The sequence below is a fragment of the Chrysemys picta genome, chromosome 5 (assembly GCF_011386835.1).
Source record: "Chrysemys picta bellii isolate R12L10 chromosome 5, ASM1138683v2, whole genome shotgun sequence".
Taxonomy (NCBI): domain Eukaryota; kingdom Metazoa; phylum Chordata; order Testudines; family Emydidae; genus Chrysemys; species Chrysemys picta.
The window spans coordinates 3,238,334-3,255,873 of NC_088795.1; the positions used below are offsets into that span (position 1 = coordinate 3,238,334).

The 17,540-nt window shown below is 47.5% G+C and overlaps 1 protein-coding gene across 3 annotated transcripts in view; it reads left to right on the forward strand.

Moving 5' to 3' along the window:
* The window catches only part of HOPX (HOP homeobox), a 56,511-nt gene that overhangs the window by 13,328 nt on the left and 25,643 nt on the right, over positions 1-17,540 (forward strand). The window contains exon 1 of one of the 3 annotated variants that reach the window (XM_005296479.5): positions 11,298-11,646. The exons of the other annotated variants lie outside the window; for them this stretch is intronic. The gene's annotated coding sequence lies outside the window, so the exon portion shown is untranslated. Of the gene's footprint in view, positions 1-11,297; positions 11,647-17,540 lie in introns of those variants that run through there. 3 annotated transcript variants of the gene reach the window in all.

Below are 17,540 nucleotides of genomic sequence, written 5' to 3' on the forward strand. Positions count from 1 at the left end.
GTGAAGGTTCCATACAGACTGAGTTTACAGACTGTACGACTGGGGAAACGGAGTGACTTGCCTGGGAAGCTCTGTGTGCTAGTGGACTAAGCACAAGTTGGGTAGTCAGCTGATACTAGGCAGGCTAAACAACCTCAAGTGAAACGCTAGAGTCAATGGCAAAACTCTCATCAGTTTAAATGGGGCCAGGATTTCACTTAAGATAGTTAAAACCTTGTCTACTTCCACTGCTGCTCCTGCTGGATCGGACTGGGTGGTTTGTTCTGGAATAAATTGTTACAAACATTGGAGCCTGTAAATTCTCTGCTCCATCCTGGGGATATTTAGACATTTCTTCCTATGCCTCATGAACTTTACTAACTCTGCGAGTGTAGCTGATGGAATCTGCAAACTCCACCAGCCAAATGGACTGGATCGAAGGAATTTACAGATTCTGCAAGTACAGGGCCATGCGTTAAGAATAAAATGTGAGGTGTTGTGGTCTCTGGCCCAGGCGGTGAAGGTTGGAAAGCATCTGGTCTCTGGGTCTTAATTAGTGGCTGGTCTGGCAATTTACAAGCCAGTGTGTGGAGTTTTCTTTGGGCCAGTGGGGATCTGTGCCCTGCAGTGGTAAGCAAGGGGATGAATGGTGATCAGGGCTATGTAGGAGAGTTAAGGTTGACTTGGGGTTGAGTGTGTCCAGATTTTCTGGTTGTTTTGTTTTATTAAAAATGTAACTTACTGACTTACTGACTGGCCTGGAAGTTTGTACTTTGGGACCCCAGGAGGTGAAAAGCACTAAATAAATATAAATGATTATGTATTATCATCACCATTTTAAGCCAGATTTTTACCATCCTTGCTCACCCAGAGTAGAACTGTACTCCATGATATCTACACTGGTTTAAATGGGGCTGCTCACAGGGTACTCTGCAAACCCAAGGATGGCAGAATCTGGCCCTATATTGTCTGTTATGGGTCACGTCTACTGGTGTGTTATTCTTTCAGTAAAGCTGTCCTGTAACACAAATCTGCCAAGTTAATTCTTATTACAGAAGGATAAACATCATCTATTTTGCCAAGTATACCCAGTGGCAGCCAGTAGCAGATTGGTTGTGTCTGCATTATAACACTGTAAAAATGCAGGCTCTATCATGGAGACGCTGGTATAGGATTTATTTTAACAGAGCTATTCAGCACATTGTAATGAGTCTCACAGCTCAGTGTGTCTAAAAACGCATCTGCCTTACCTATTGGCAAGAAAAACCAAAAACCATATACAAGAAAAAACAACTCGACTCAATGCATTCAGCCAGCAAATTGGACTGAAAATCAACAGCAGTAAGACAGATATCATGGCCTTTAATATTGCCTCACCATCACCAGTACGGATAGAGGATTATGGTCTCACCAATGTAGAAACATTCACACACTTGGGAAGCACCATCAGCCAGGAGGTGGAACAAGCCAGGACATCTAGAACAATATCAATAAAGCCAGGAACACTTTCAGGAGCTTAAATACAATCTGGAAATCATCAACATACAAAACCAAAACCAAACTCAAGCGTTATCAGAGCTGTGTACTTTCAAAATTACTTTATAGTGCAGAATGCTGGGGAATGAGAAAGTATGACATGTCCAAACTGTCTTCATTCCATACAAACTGCCTCAGGAAAATCCTCCCTATCTTTTGGCCCAGAACAATCTCAAACCAAGATCTATGGACACAGTGCGGCCAAGAGGATCTGAGCACCATCATTGCAAGGAGGCATTGGAGATGGATTGGCCATGTGCTTTGGATGGAAACTGATTCCATCACCAGAGTAGCAATAAATGGACACCTGAAGGCAAGTGAAAACGAGGCCGCCCAAAAACGACATGGCGAAGAGCTGTGGAAGCCGAGCTGAAAAACCTGGGCACAGCTGTGGGACCATTGAAAGACTTGCCAGAAACAGATAGGAGTGGAGTATCAGAGGGGTAGCCATGTTAGTCTGTATCCACAAAAACAACGAGGAGTCCAGTGGCACCTTGAAGACTAACAGATTTATTTGGGCATAAGCTTTCATGGGTAAAAAACCCACTTCTTCAGATGCATGGAGTGGAAAATACAGATACAGGCATAAATATATTGGCACATGAAGAGAAGGGAGTTACCTTACAAGGAGCTTCGTTGCTGCCCTAAACACCAGAGGCGTAATGGGAACATCATGATAAGGATTACCCATTGGCGGAGCCTTTTAGAACCACAATGGTATTTCTCATCTCGGCAAGCAGCCCAACTTTCCAAGCCCAAGTGAATGGTCTGTTACCTCTTACAGTGTTTCTCCAGGTCTTAGGATTTCCAATGAGAAGCCAATGTTTCTGTGAGCTGAGTAAGGCAGCCAACTCACACAAGTGCATGTGTGATATTTAGCATGCTTCCTTGACCTGCTGGGACATGCTGTGCCTAAGGATGACAAAAGCATTGTCAGATGTCTCCTGGCAGGGAGCTGCAGACTCTGTATGCATTTTAGTCACTCAGGAGCAATCCCTAAAGGTGTTGGGGGAAAGGATCTATATTTGGCACAGCTTACAACTGGAAATGCCGAGCAGATGACTCGTTTGTATGAAAAGCTGGCCGAGCAGTAAAAAATCCCTTGCAAGTAGGTGGGTTTAAGGTGCAGGTGCCAGCTGGGGCTGGTGGCCTGTGATATACAGGAGGTCAGACTAGATGACGTGTCTCTGACAGTGGCCAAGGACAAAGGTGTCACAGGAAGGCATAGTTCACCTTGAGAACAGCCCGGTGGCCCCAGTGGGGGCTTAGTGCATTATGCCCACACACAGAAGGACTGATGACTCCTGCAGCTGTATCTTTGCCAGTGCAGGGAGGGATGTCCTGTCCTTACAAATCAGTGGCCTGCTTGCTGCAGATCAGGAGGTGAAGGAAAAGAGTTCCTGCCACATTAGGGTTTTCCTTCCTTTCCTAGGAAGCAATAAAGAAGAAGAGCTCCCACTCACAGTTGCCAGGGGTAAGGGGAGTTCTAAAAGGCTCCGCCAATGGGTAATCCTTATCATGATGTTCCCATTACGCTTCTGGTTTTAAACTCTATGGCTCACATGGCGAGGCAGAGGGAAAGGTGCGCTCCTAACTGTGGGGCAAGGGACATTTGGGGGAAATTTGCATCCACTTGTGTAACCTCTGGGATAGGCCATGCAGTCAAACCCAGGCTATTTGTCAAATAATAAAATCTTACTAAAGAAACAGAAACCCAGAAAAGAGGATTGAGAGGACATGAAAGAAGTCATTGTGCTTCTGCTCAACATTTGGCCAGTAATATATAGGATAATATATAGGACCCTACCACATTCACAGCCATGAAAGACACATCATGGACCATGAAATCTGATCTCCCCAGTGAAATCTGCTGGGGAGGGGTAGGGCTGGGGGTGCCCCAGCTGGGGCTCTGACCATGTCCTGCTTCCCAAAAGAGTGATGACCCCCACCAATGCCATGTGACCCTCCCATCTGCGCTGCCCACTGCTCTCCGGCTGCCCAGTTCTTAAGGCAGCACCTCTGGCAGCAGCAGCAGCACCAAAGTGAGGGGGGCAATCCCATGACCCCACCTACAATAGCCCATAGTCCTTTTCTGGGTCAGGACCACCAGGGTTACAACACCGTGAAATTTCAGGGGTAAATATCTGAACCCATGAAATTGATCATTTTTAAAAGCCTGTGACTGTGAAATTGATGAAAATGGACGTGAATTTGGTAGGGTCCTAGTAATATTCAACCACTGTGGCCATGAGCTAGAATTTGCCATGCAGCAACAGACCTGTGGGTTACCTAATCCATCCTGTGCGTGTCTCTGACAGTGGCCAAGGACAAAGGTGTCACAGGAAGGCATAGTTCACCTTGAGAACAGCCCGGTGGCCCCAGTGGGGGCTTAGTGCATTATGCCCACACACAGAAGGACTGATGACTCCTGCAGCTGTATCTTTGCCAGTGCAGGGAGGGATGCAGTTCTCAGTTATATCCCCAGACAGAAACTTTGCTCAGCTGAAGTTAAGTTGTTTTCCCCAATATCACTTACTTCAGGGGGGAACGCCATCAAATACTACAGTAGATTTCTGAAAAAACAAGAAACTTAACATTAGGGAGCCTGGAAATCAAGGCGCAGGCTCCACGTTAAAAACAAAGCAAACATTTGAAAGTATGGAGAAACTCAGTTAAGATCACTTGGCCAACTTTCCCTCTGCCCTTAATCCTGCAATTCTCCCATCTTACCCAAGCAGACAATTTGTAGAGAGGGCCAAATACTGTTCTCCATTACATGGGTGCAAGCATCTGCCCCTGGACTACCCAAATGGGACTGCTCAGAGGATCATTTCAAAGGGACTTGCAAGCCCATAACTGAGAGCAGAATTTGGCCTGGCTACAGTACATAAGATGCAGGCTTTTTCTGAGGAAGGCCTATTTCAGAGTGTTTGTTCCGAGGGTATGCAGTGGTGTTGTAGCCGTGTTGGTCCCAGCCAAGATACTAGAGAGACAAGATGGATAAGTAATTTATTTTATTGGACCAACTTCTGTTGGTGAGAGAAACTTTCTGAGGGTAGCAGTCACTGATCCTCTGAATCTCCTAATGCTCCTTTGTGAGTTTTTCAATGGAAAGAGAGATGACTCATCAGATGAATTATTCAAACCTTCCCCTTTGAGCATCCCACACACAGCAATTATGTGTAACCTACTACAAAGCTAATGGCACTAGATTTACATCCTGCAAAATCACATCTGACTGATTTCAGACAGTAGTATTCAGTAGAGCTGGTCAGGAAATTATTTGACAAATATGAAAATAAAATACTTTTAGTTTTCATCAAAATTTTGGAGGTTCTCGTTAACCTCCCCTCAAAAGATGAAAAATTCAGGGGATGGATTCAACAACTGGAAAACAAAATAAAAGTTGGCTTTAGAGGGATTATATTTTTGATGAAAAACCTGAGTTTTTGACAAAACTGAAAATTGTTTTGCAAAAACTGCTCTGTAATTGAAAAGCCATTGTTTGTCAAAACAAATCTTTCACCTGAAAATGTTTGACCAGCTCTAGCGTTCAGAGGAATATTGCTGAAATAATAACTCTAAGTTTATAATAATAACACTTTGTTAAATGAAATACATCTCTGCCTAATGTCCTGTCCTTACAAATCAGTGGCCTGCTTGCTGCAGATCAGGAGGTGAAGGAAAAGAGTTCCTGCCACATTAGGGTTTTCCTTCCTTTCCTAGGAAGCAATAAAGAAGAAGAGCTCCCACTCACAGTTGCCAGGGGTAAGGGGAGTTAAGTTCTGAAACGTTTTGATGTGCTAGGAATAGACACACACAAATCCATACCAAATTGAGTAGATGGTCTTCTTGCTGCTCCAGTGCCAAACTGACAGGTCTAGAAAGTAGACCAGTTCCACACTCTCTAGGTGGGGGGAAGGGGAGGGGGCAACCTGTGGCTCGGAGCCGCATGCAGCCCTTCAGAAGATATGTGGCTCCTGATAGGAGCCGACTCTGGGGGAAAATGGTGGGTGCTCAGCACCTACTGGCAGCCCTATCAGCCATCCCTCCCTCCCCCAGCGGCTCCCGCCCACTAGCGGCCCCCTCCCCATCAGCGCCTCCTCTGCCCTCTCCCGTGCCTCCCGCCCACCACAATCAGCTGTTTTGCAGGAGGCTCAGAGGGGGGAGGAGCGAGGACATGGCTCACTCAGATGAGGGGGTGGGAAGAGGTGGGGCAGAGATGGGGGTGGGGACTTGGGGAAAGGGGTGGAGTGGGGGCGGGGCCTGGAACAGAGTCAGGGGTCCAGCACCCCCTGGCCAGCACCGGTGTCTCCTTGAATAAAGCACACGGTGACTAGCTAGGTGTGGAAATGTTTAATCAAAATTTTTCTTACACCATCTAACAATGGAAGGCAAGTGCAAACAGAAAAGAAAATACACAGATGAAAAATCGAGGCTTCCAACAGAAGTGGGAGAATAAGTACTTTTTCATTGAACGTAATAGTAAGGCCATGTGTTTTCTTTGCTAGACGTGTATCTCTCAAACTTGCAGCGTCATTCCGCTTCTAGCCATGCACATATGGATCAAGAATTCTCACAAGGTTCTGAACTCCGCACCTTAAAACTGAAAACTTTGAAAAAACAAACAGATGTAGAGGCCCAGTACTTCACAGATTTGCCAACCAATCGCAGACTGTAACATTAGCCTCCTATTATGTGGCCTGGCACATAGCCCATGCGAAAAAGCCCTATTCTGAAGGAGAGCTTATAAAAACGTGCCTCACTGATGTGATTTCAACCCTGTCACCAGAGAACGGGAATCTACAGAAGAAAATGTCTGGCCTGGACAGTGACATCAAATCGCAACTGCGCTCGCAACTTCTGCAGTGTGAATATTTGAGCATCACTTTGGACGAGTTGTCCGATGTACAAGATAAATCTTACTATTGGTATTTGTCTGGACTGTATCTGACGACTGTGTTGTAAGGGAAGAATTCCTTGATATTGTGTCACTAAAGGACAGAACTCGTGGACAAGATCTCAGGGAGGCATTGATGTTGGTAGTTGCGAAAAGCCACTTGCCTTTACAGAAGCTCATTGCCATTGCAACCGACGGGGCTCCATCCATGTGCAGATCTGCGAATGGATTAGTAGGGCTTTGTAAGTCTGACAAGAGCTTTCCCAAATTTTGGACATTTTACTGTATTATTCATCGGGAGCAATGGGTATCTAAAAGTCTCAAATTTGATCACGTCATGAAACCTGTCTTGCACATTGTGAAATGCACTCAATCACAGACAATTTCAAAATCTAATTGAAGAACTGGATGAAGACTAGATAAACTAAATGTGGACTTACAAGGACAATTCCGGTTGCTGTCTGATCTAGTGCAAGGCCTATTTGCATTCATGAACAAACTGCAGTTGTTTCATAGACAAATGCTTGAGGGAGAGCTGACACATTTTCCCTCAACATCACAACTTCCAGCCAGATCAAAAGAAGATGCAGCAGAACCCCTAAAACGGACCACAACTAGGTATGCGATTGTGATTAAAGATCTTAAGGACAATTTTGAGGAAAGATTCCAAGATTTGCAGAGAAAAGACCTCAAATCAGATTTCTGACTAACCCTTTTAGTGCTGAAGCCAATTGTCTGAAGCCCCCTTTAGTCACTGATGAAGCAACTTCCCAGATGGAAATAATAGAACTTTTGGAAGATGACAGATTGAAATCTGTTCAGGAGACAGAGGGGACCCTTACTTTCTGGAAATCTGTACCAAAAGATAAATACACCAACATCAGAGTTGCGGCCCTAAAATTAATCTCGATGTTTGCCTCGACCTATCTTTGTGAGACTGTTTTCTCGACACTCAAAACATGTGAAATCCAAGCACCGATCCGTTTTGACAGACAGACACTTAAGAGAACTGCTGCATGTGAGCACAACTGAACACAAACCAAACTTCAAGGGAATTGTTGAAAGCAAAGATTGCCAGAAGTCCCACTAAGTAAAAGATTAAGTTGTTATTACCGTTAACTATACATTATAAATGTATAATAAACATACATGATCAATTTATATAATGATTGTGTGTGCATATATATATGCATTACATATCACTGTGGCTTGTGAAGGCACTGCTGCAGAAATCCCCTCCCCATTCCAAGATGGACTGCTCCAAGTGTGAATGTTGCTTAGACACCTCTATTGCTCTGCTGAGCGCCCGACTTCCCCAGCTAATCTTCATGACATATCTTCAGCAGCTGCTCATTAGCACCAGTCTCTCACTGGGAAGGCCGTCCACGCTCTACTCGCCTGGCAGTGCTGCTAAACAGGACACGGGCGCTGGCCTTTTGCCTAAGTAAAGTGTGTAGGACCAGGTGCTCTGCCCCTGGAAGTCTGTTTACAAAGATTTAAAAGCAAAGCTTGTTTTATCAGGTGTCTAGATTACCACTGTATTGCAAACAGTGCCTGCTCCACCTGGCAGGTTCATAGAGTTCAAGGCTAGAAGGACCATGAGCTCATCCAGTCAGACCATTACATTTCACCCAGTTCCCCCTGTACTGAGCTCAATAACTTGTGGTTGGCTACAGCAGTTCTTCCAGAAAGGCAGCCAGTCTTGATCTGAGACACTGACATGGAAAATCCACCACTGCCCTTGGGAGTTTGTGCCAACGGCTCATCTCCCTCACTGGTAACAAATTGCCTTATTTCTAATTTGAATATGTCAGCAGCAGCGTCCAGCCATTGGGTCTTGTTTTGCTTTCCTTTGCTAGATCACAGAGCCCCTTAGTACCTGGTATTTTCTCCATGTGAAAGCTCTTCTAGTCTATAATCTCATTCTTCGTTTTGATAACTAAGAGACTGAGCTCTTCAAATGGCTCATGGTAAGGCATTTTCTCCAGACCTACAATCATTTTTGTGGCTCTTTTCTGCACCCTCTCCAGTTTTCAATGGGACACCAGAACTGTACTCAAAGCCCTGCATCGGGCTCACCAATGCCATCTACCTCCCTGCTCCTGCTCACACTACGCCCCATTCTACAGCCGAGGATCACATGAGCCTTTGTGTCCCAGCATTGTACTGGCAGCTCATGTTCAGTAGTTACTTGTCCAAGCTCCTTTTCAGAGTCACTGCTTTCCAAGGGCACCCCAGTCATTTGCATACTTATTTTTCTCTCTGTTCTTTGGTGTTGAGCCTGTTACTGTACTGACAGGGGAAGACTATCAGGACACTATCTATCTTGCCCCATTCCAGTCGCACAAACCATGGCTCATGGTTCCTTGTGCCATGGGGTGGCCCAAAGCAGTCTGAGAGCACCAGTGAATTTGCCCTGCAAAATCCAACATATTCCATGGCCTGCCACGTGTCTCTGGAACTTCATTGTTAAACCTGGGAACAGTCTATGAAACGGTACATTTAACCCAGCTCTCACTACGTTTCCATTAGAGTTTTAGTAGCAACTGAATTTGCAGTTATTGTGCCAGCAAAACTCTGCTTAAACTCAATTTGCCTAAGTAAGGACTACAGGGTGAAACACAGGAAACTTATCTAGTGAAGCATTAGCACATGGCCATGGAAATTATTGAGGAAACATCCCCTAGTGGTGAAGCAACATGGGCAAGAACAATGTATCTATAAGTAAAGAGTACAGTAATAAAAGCCCATGGGAGGGCAGCTGCAAGTACTGGGTATTAAAGCATTGTCCTTGGATGCTTTTAACCCCAGGGTTTAGACATCAATCTCAAACCAGCCTGTGAGGCTGGGAAAGGAGATTTTAGCATTTCCCTGATATTTACAGCATATTTTCTGTACTGTCAGATTACCATGGATTGCTTTGGCTGCCTCTGATTGGCTAATTTGCAACTCAGCTGGCTGACAACCAACTCTCTGCTATTCCTTAAAGGAAAAGTTTGCATTCCTGTTTGCAGCTACAAGCTTCTTAACCAAAGGCTTTTTTTTCCCCTCCAGCCTTCTCAGCACTTCAACACTCATCAGTTCTGCCCTTTCACTCAGTCAATGTTTAGTTTTATTCACTCCCAGCACTGCTGAACACAAACCCCTAAACCAACGGAAATTCCAAAAAACAGACCAGAAAATTCCCACAACAGACAGAACACTTGGGCGCTCTGCAGACATCCATTGGTGAGGCAGGAACAACCCCAGGGGAGATCTCCGTCCTCCCATCACCATGCCAGAGGGAGTAAGGAGTTGGATGTAGGAGTTTGCAGAAGTGGCATGTACTGTGCTTCTCTGCAGGTATTCAGCTGTTACCAATTTTCTATAAAAGTCTGAGGGCAAGAGGGTGCAAAACTCACACCTAAATCGCATTATTTTTGCTAATGTATTTCCTCCTTCCCCCAAATTGTTTCCAAAGTAACATTAGAGCCATCTATGCTTAATCATCCAAGTGAGGGATTCCTTATGGAGCTCTCTTCAGACTCCCCACAGAAAAGGTATCTCTGCAGGAGAGGCTGAACCAGGCCAATGGGACTTCAAGGTCACAGGAGGTTCGTGGCCACGCCAGGAACTGACCGCAGATAGTTACAGCACTCAGCCTTGTGCCTTAACCACCAGAGTATCCTTGTGGTTAGAGGGCAGTTTAAAGCCAGTTATAAACTGCTAATTTGCTATGGCAGGAACCCAGCCAAAGGGGCATTACCACTGAATGCAAGAAACCAAAACCAAAGGTAAGTCCTCAGCAAGGGCACTAGAGATGCCCATCGGCAATCTCCAACGGCAGGGCAGACACCTTTCACGGCAGCAGAGGCCAGATGCTAAGGACCATATGGTCAAACGTAGCCACTGATTTTAGGGGCCTCCAGTATTTGGTGCCCAAGCGGACGCCCACTGGACCTCCAGGTACCTTCAGTATTTCAGTCTGGGCGCCCCAGAGCTCTAGCAGCCAGGCTCACTAAGCGTTAGCCTGTGTACTTAGTGCACCTGGAACCCAAGTCGATGGTAATAAGAGGTCAGCACCCCCAACTACCACTAGGTTTAATGGCTGGGGGCTTTTAATGGGCAGGGTTTGCATTCGCATTTTACCCCATTGCTGGAGTTTGTTATTTTCCTTACGCTGGTCGTCATTTTCAGGAGGCCCAACTGGCTTCTTCCTCTGCAGAGCTAGATGGTGCCTGTCAGCACAGCCATGGGAAGGGTGGGGTGTGCGACGCGGCCTCCACGAGGAGCCCGAGGAGCCCTTGTGACTGATGCACAATTTTCTCTGGCTTCATCCGAGCTCAGAAGGCGTCACAGACTCCAAGGGCAGGAGGACCATTGTGATCAGTCTGACCCCCATGTGACATAGGCCAGAGACCTCACCGGCCTCCTTCCCAGAACTGGTGGGGGGAATCTTCCGATGGCAATTCCACCTGCACAGTGATCCCTCGATGCTGACTCAGCCACACCGGCCTGTATATTGTGGGGACAGTGCCAAGGGTCCCCCTGCTCCAGTTTGCCCACCCAGGAGAGTTCGGGAAGTGTGCAGGGGACTCCAAGGCATAACTGAGTGCAGCGTGCCAACAGCAAGACAATTATACACATGCACAGGCACAAACTTGGGTGCAGAAGTGCCATGAAAAGAGATGTCAGGGCGGGAAAGCTAGGAAGGACACACTGAGAAAGAAAACAGATTTACCAGCGCTTGTGGTGGAGCTGTGGGTGAGTCATACCTGCCATCCCCTCCCTTCTATATGGTATGTGTACGTTCTGTCCCTAAAGGGAAACAAGTGTGCGTTAATTAGACAATCGTCAGAATGACAACCAGCCTGGCACATGGCCAGGGGAACTCATTACATCAACAGCGTGCTCTTTGAAGTGCTGCAGCAGCTAGCGAGAAGCCAGGCGCAGAGAGGGAAGCCAAGTATCCTCAGCCTCTGTTCTCGCCAGGCTTTGTGCGAGCTCTAGAACCGGTGGGTTTGAATAAGAGCGGACGTTCCTGCCTCGGTGAGCTGAATGCCAAACCTGAATTACCAGCAGTGTGTGTGGCTGAACAGCCAGCCAGGTGACAGTGTGCTGCAGGTTTTTCAGGTACCTTCTTGTCACACACACAAATAGGCTTGTTATCGGGGCAACCGCCCGCGCAGCTACTTAAACAGGCGCGTAGGACACTGGCTTTTTGAGAACGATCCGGTCACTTACATCTCCAGGTGAGTGCAAACTTTGACCTAAATGCACTGGCTTTAGTGAGAGCCCAGGGTGGAACTGAGGACTGTCACGGCCTCAGCTGCAGCAAGAGGGAAGCAGAGGGGTGTGGGGATGAGGGCCAGAGCCACACTGGCACAGGTACTGGTGGAAGAAAGTGCCCAGGTGCAGAAAGAGGCATGTAATAGTACCAGGTGTTGACGCACTTTGCAGTGTTAAAAGGTAGGGAGTTGGCTCTGCTGGCTGTTGTTGCATTCAGATTATTATTTCTTCTGCTTTTACCAGATAGTTTGCTATAAAGATGGAGCTGCTGAAGCCAGCTGGAGATTAATTAGATGCAGCACGTTACTATTTTACATGATCACTGATTAAGATAGTTTATGTAGTAAGGAGCAGATTCGGTCACCTTGTCTACAGTGAGTGGTACCGTAGTGTGTGTGTCGCCCCCCCCCCCACCCATTGATTTCAGAACCAGTGATGACTGGTGTCAGCAGGACCACCAGCAAAAGTACGGTATGCATCAGCCAGAGTAAAGGTGGCAGAACCGAGCCCTGGACCAGGACACGTTGCTGAAGCAGAGAAAGGGACTGACATGCTTTGGGGGCTTTTCGGCTTTTCCCATTCGCCTTTTGGTTGCTAGTGGTTTGTTGTTTTGATCCTCCCGGCGGCAGGAAAAAGGGGTATCTAAAAATAGCCACTTAAACATTCAGTCAGAGCAGAGCCCCTGACAACTGAGCGATTGTGTTTGCAGACTAGATAGCAGGGAGCTCAGTGAGACGGAGCACAGCACTGGGGGTTAGGCAGCGCTGCTGCAGCTTAGCAAAGCAGGAAATATTAAAAAGAGGCCAAACTTCCAGTGAGATTTACCGATCAGTAAATATTGACAGAAGCAGCCACCAGCCAGATATTGCGCGTAGTGTTCAAATGAGCCGGCGGTGAGGATAGCTGTTGTTTGTAACTGCTCGCTAGGGAGCCAGCACAGAACACCATTAACCCTTTGTATGACCATTGTGTAGAACGTCCGAGCACCAGAACCGAGATTCCTGCTTCCTGTGCTTGAGACGACTTCAGCAAGGCAGGAAACTAGCTGGGTTGTACTTAGTTGAAATCACAATATTATCTATTGCATAAAGGATGAGCCTTTGGCAATAGCTTGCAGGTAGCAGGCGAATCTGGCACTCAGACACTAAGGCCCAGAACCTCAAAGAAATGGAGGCACCTGACTCCCATTGAAATCATTGAGCCTATGGTGCTAGGTGCCTTGGAAGTGCTTGGCCTGGCTTCAGAGATCCAGCCATTTCTGCTGCTTGCACTCAGGACCGGCTCTAGACACCAGCAAAGCAAGCACGTGCTTGGGGTGGCACAATTCCAGGGGCGGCATTCCGACCATTCTTTTTTTTTTTTCGCTTGAGCAGTTGCGCTCTCGGAGCTCGGGGAGGCAAAAAACCTAGAGCTGGCCCTGCTTGCACTGTCAGGACCAACCCTACGCATGAAGACTATGGTCTGTCCCATGTTCAGTAGCTGTGATTCTGCTGCCTGTGGAACCAGAGCTAATCAGCTCAGGTTCTTTATGTGAACAATGTGTGTTTGCAGGATGCAGACTACAGCTTGGGGCCCCTTTGAGAGGAAAGATGCTTTATAATGCGACCTAGGTCATGGGTATAATGGCCACAGTCATGTAGCTTCTCTGTGCCTCAGGTTCTTCATCTGGACAACGGGGATAATGACCCTGCCCCACCTCACAGGGGTGGCGTGAGGATTAACACATTAAATACTGGGAGATGCACAGCTAATACAGTGATAAAAATCATATAAATAGTCACCTAAGTGGCTCCGCAGAAATATTTTCAAAGTCCATCCAACTACAAAGCTATTTGGGTTTACATGAACCCAGCAGCCCTGCTCTGTAGGGCTTGGCTTATGCAAAGCCCACATTATTTTCTTTACATTCATTTTTAAATCCCCTAACAGTTAGTAGCTGTTTAGCCATATGACAAATCACTTGCCCCGTTAGCACATTTCCCAATGCAGAAGCCTGCCATTTGGCCCCAGAAGCCTGGCAGAGCCCCAGCGTGACACCTGCTTGCATTGGGTGGGTTCTATCTGACTGGTCCTTTATTTTAATACCCCCACTTGGAAATCTAGGGTGAGATCCTCAGCTGGTGTAAATCAATCCAGTGAAATCATAGAATCATAGAACTGGAAGGAACCTCGAGAGGTCATCTAGTCAAGTCCCCAGCACTCAGGGCAGGACTAAGTATTATCTAGACCATCCCTGACAGGAGTTTGTCCAACCTGCTCTTAAAAATCCCCAATGATGGAGATTCCGCAACCTCCCTAGGCAATTTATTCCAGTGTTTAACCACCCTGACAGGAAGTTTTTCCTAATGTCCAACCTAAACCGCCCTTGCTGCAATTTAAGCCCATTGCTTCTTGTCCTATCCCTCAGAGGTTAAGAAGACCAATTTTTCTCCCTCCTCCTTGTAACAACCTTTTATGTACTTGAAAACTGTTCCCATGTCCCCTCTCAGTCTTTTTTTCTACAGACTAAACAAACCCAATTTTTCAATCTTCCCTCATAGGTCATGTTTTCTAGACCTTTCATCATTTTTGTTGTTCTTCTCTGGACTTTCTCCAATTTATCCACATCTTTCCTGAAATGTGGCGCCCAAAACTGGACACAATACTCCAGTTGAGGCCTAATCAGAGTGGAGTAGAGCGGAAGAATTACTTATTGTGTCTTGTTTACAACACTCCTGCTAACACATCCCAGAATGATATTTGCTTTTTTGGCAACAGCATTGCACTGTTGACTCATATTTAGCTTGTGATCCACTATAACCCTGAGATCCCTGTCCGCAGTACTCCTTCCTAGGCAGTCATTTCCCATTTTGTATGTGTGCAACTGATTGTTCCTTCCTACATGGAGCACGTTGCATTTGTCCTTATTGAATTTCATCCTATTGACTTCAGAATTACTTTAAATCAGGGGCCCTGTTGATTTACAGCAGCTGAGGATCTGGCCCCTCGTGTTTTGTGGCTCTCACTGTAGGCAAGATGGCGAGGGTGGTAAGTTCATTCAGGTCTGGGTGTAAACTCGCTGGCTTTGCAGCCGGAGTGTACATGACAAGACAGGTATGTGGTGCCTCAGAACTCTTATTACTCCTGGATTACTGAGAAAAGTCTTACACAGAGGCATAGGGGCCAACCCCACACTGCTGGTGCCTATCTCTCCTCAGCAGCTTCAGCTCCTCTGGACTTTCCTGGGAGTTGTGGGGTCAGCCCGTGCTGAGCATCTCTCACCACGTGGCCCATAGCGGAAGGACAAACAGGAATGTTTCACCTCCATGAGAAATAGTTTTGTGTGTGCCAATCCATGCCCCACTGTGCCCCAACGTTACTGGAGCCATGGGACGAAAATCTTAGAGGGCAATTCTTACTCATTTGTCATGCAGCCCTCGTGGATGCAAACAACTGTAAATCAGTGTAGTTCCATTGGATTCGATGGGTCTGATCCCCAGCTGGAGTAAACCGGTGTCACTCCATTGGAGTCCTTGGCCAGCTCCTCAGCAGGTGGTGTTTCGTGGTGTCAGCGGCCCCCTTCCCTTGAATTCTGACGGCAATGGAGCAATGCTGCTTGACACCTGCAGAGGTCCCAGTCCTGTACAAGGACCTCACCCCTTCTCCCCCCATGCTGGCAACACCACCGTCCTTCCTGACTCACATGTGCTAACATTTCTGAGTGTTTAGGAGGCATCTGAAAATTCCACCTGGTCAAAATTTCTCAAAACAAAAAAAATGTGTTAAAATTTGGCCCTTTCTCTCCCCCCTCCAAACCCCCAGCCCTGCTCAGGGAATTTTCCAAAAAACATTTTCCTCAAAAAAAAAAAAGAAACTTTAGATGAGAAACTTTAAATGAAAATATTTAGCCTGTTTGTTCTATTGACTGTTTCTTAATTTTCTTTTTTCAGTTTTGTTTTGTGGGGATTTTTAATTGCCAATTTTGATCCATCAGCCTCGTACATAAAGGAATGTTTTATCCCCAAATCAAAAAATTGTACTGACATTTAAAAAAATGTTTTGAACACTTTTCAATTTTAAAAGCAAAAACTACTGTTTTAAGCAAATCTGCTGAAAATTGTGACTAGGGCACAGACCTCTGGGCAGTCTGCACTAGTGCGCCCACCTTTGCTAGCACTGATGGCACCAAAGGGGGGAGAATTTCAGGGAAGCCTCAGGTAGCCCCAGCCGCTGTGGGTGGCACAGAACACACATACACCCGGGAAATAGCTACCCAACAGCAGAGACCAGGACACGAACCATTTGAAAGCTTCTGCCTTTGGGGGCTCTGTAGCCTGTGTCTACACTGCACACTAAGCGCGGGTCTGGGGGACCCAATCTTGGGAACGCAGCATTTCCAAGCCCAAGCTTGAGCATCCACACTGCATTAAAACCTAGGTTTACCATTGCTGGACCCTGGTCTCACAGCCCTGCTAATGCATCCACACGGCACTGCACAGCCCTACGGACTCGGATCTGCGGCTAGACCAGCATCCATGCTGCAAAGTGACAGGGCGTGGCCCTGAGTCACAGCAGGAACTAGGCTCTGGCCCCCTCCACAGGGTCCTAAGACCCACATCCTGAGTGTCTGATTCTGTGTGGACCGAAGTGGGCATGGCCTCAAACCTGCGTCCGGGCCTGGGCTTAGCGTGCAGTGTAGACACACCCACTGAGCTTGAGGTTACCGCGTGTTTCCGAGGTCTGGGGGAGCCTCGGACTGGGGCTAGTGAGGGAAAGGGAATCGGCCGCCTGAGGCCAGAGATCACGGGTGGTGAACACTGAACAGCCTGAAGTCATTGCAGGGGTATCCCTCCCTTTGGAAACTGCCTTGCCACTGAGCTGCCTCTGGCTCCACTCACTCACTGGAGACTGCTAAAAGAAACAAACAGCTATAAACCTGAACTAGGGAAACAAATATGCACGTGTTAAATTTCATATGCAAATTAGTTTGCATAAAATTAACACATTTTAAAGAACGACTGTTTACTGAGTACTGTCAGCTGGCCCCAGCCCTGCCAAGGGAGCTTGCACCCCAAACCGGCTCCAGATCGCCCCAGGGCTGCGGTGCTGGGCCCGGCGCCGTCGGCCACAGATGCTGCACCAGATGAAGGCCCAGACCAGGGCCGGATTAACCTTTTGTGGGCCCGACGCCAAACATATTTGTGGGCCCCCATGGAGGCAATGGAGCATGGCGCGGGGGAGGCCAGTCCCTGGAGCGAGGGGCCAGCCAGAGGCAATGGGGCGTGGCATGGCAGGGGCCCGCCCAATGCGAGGGCACTATTTACAAACCAGCAGTTGCCAGAAGCAGAGTGGTCTGCCTGGCCCTGTGTGGCCAGTGTGCCCTTCCCCTCGATTGTGTGCCCAACACCCCCCGATTTCCTATGGCCAGAGCCCCCCCGGACCCACTATGCCCAGTGCCCCCCCAGACCCACCACACAAATGCGCCCTGCACAACACCACCCCTGCCCAGCGCCCCCCTGCCCATAGCCCCACCACAATTGCCCAGCACCCCGCATAGAACCCCCACTCCCTAGTGCCCCAACACACACAGATCCTCATAAGAACATAAGAATGGCCATACTGGGTCAGACCAAAGGTCCATCTAACTCAGTATCCTGTCTACCGACAGTAGCCAATGCCAGGTGCCCCAGAGGGAGTGAACCTAACAGGCAATGACCAGGCGTCCATCTCCACCCTCTGACAAACAGAGGCTAGGGACACCATTCCCTACCCATCCTGGCTAATAGCCATTAATGGACTTAACCTCCATGAATTTATCCAGTTCTCTTTTAAACCCTGTTATAGTCCTAGCCTTCACAACCTCCTCAGGCAAGGAGTT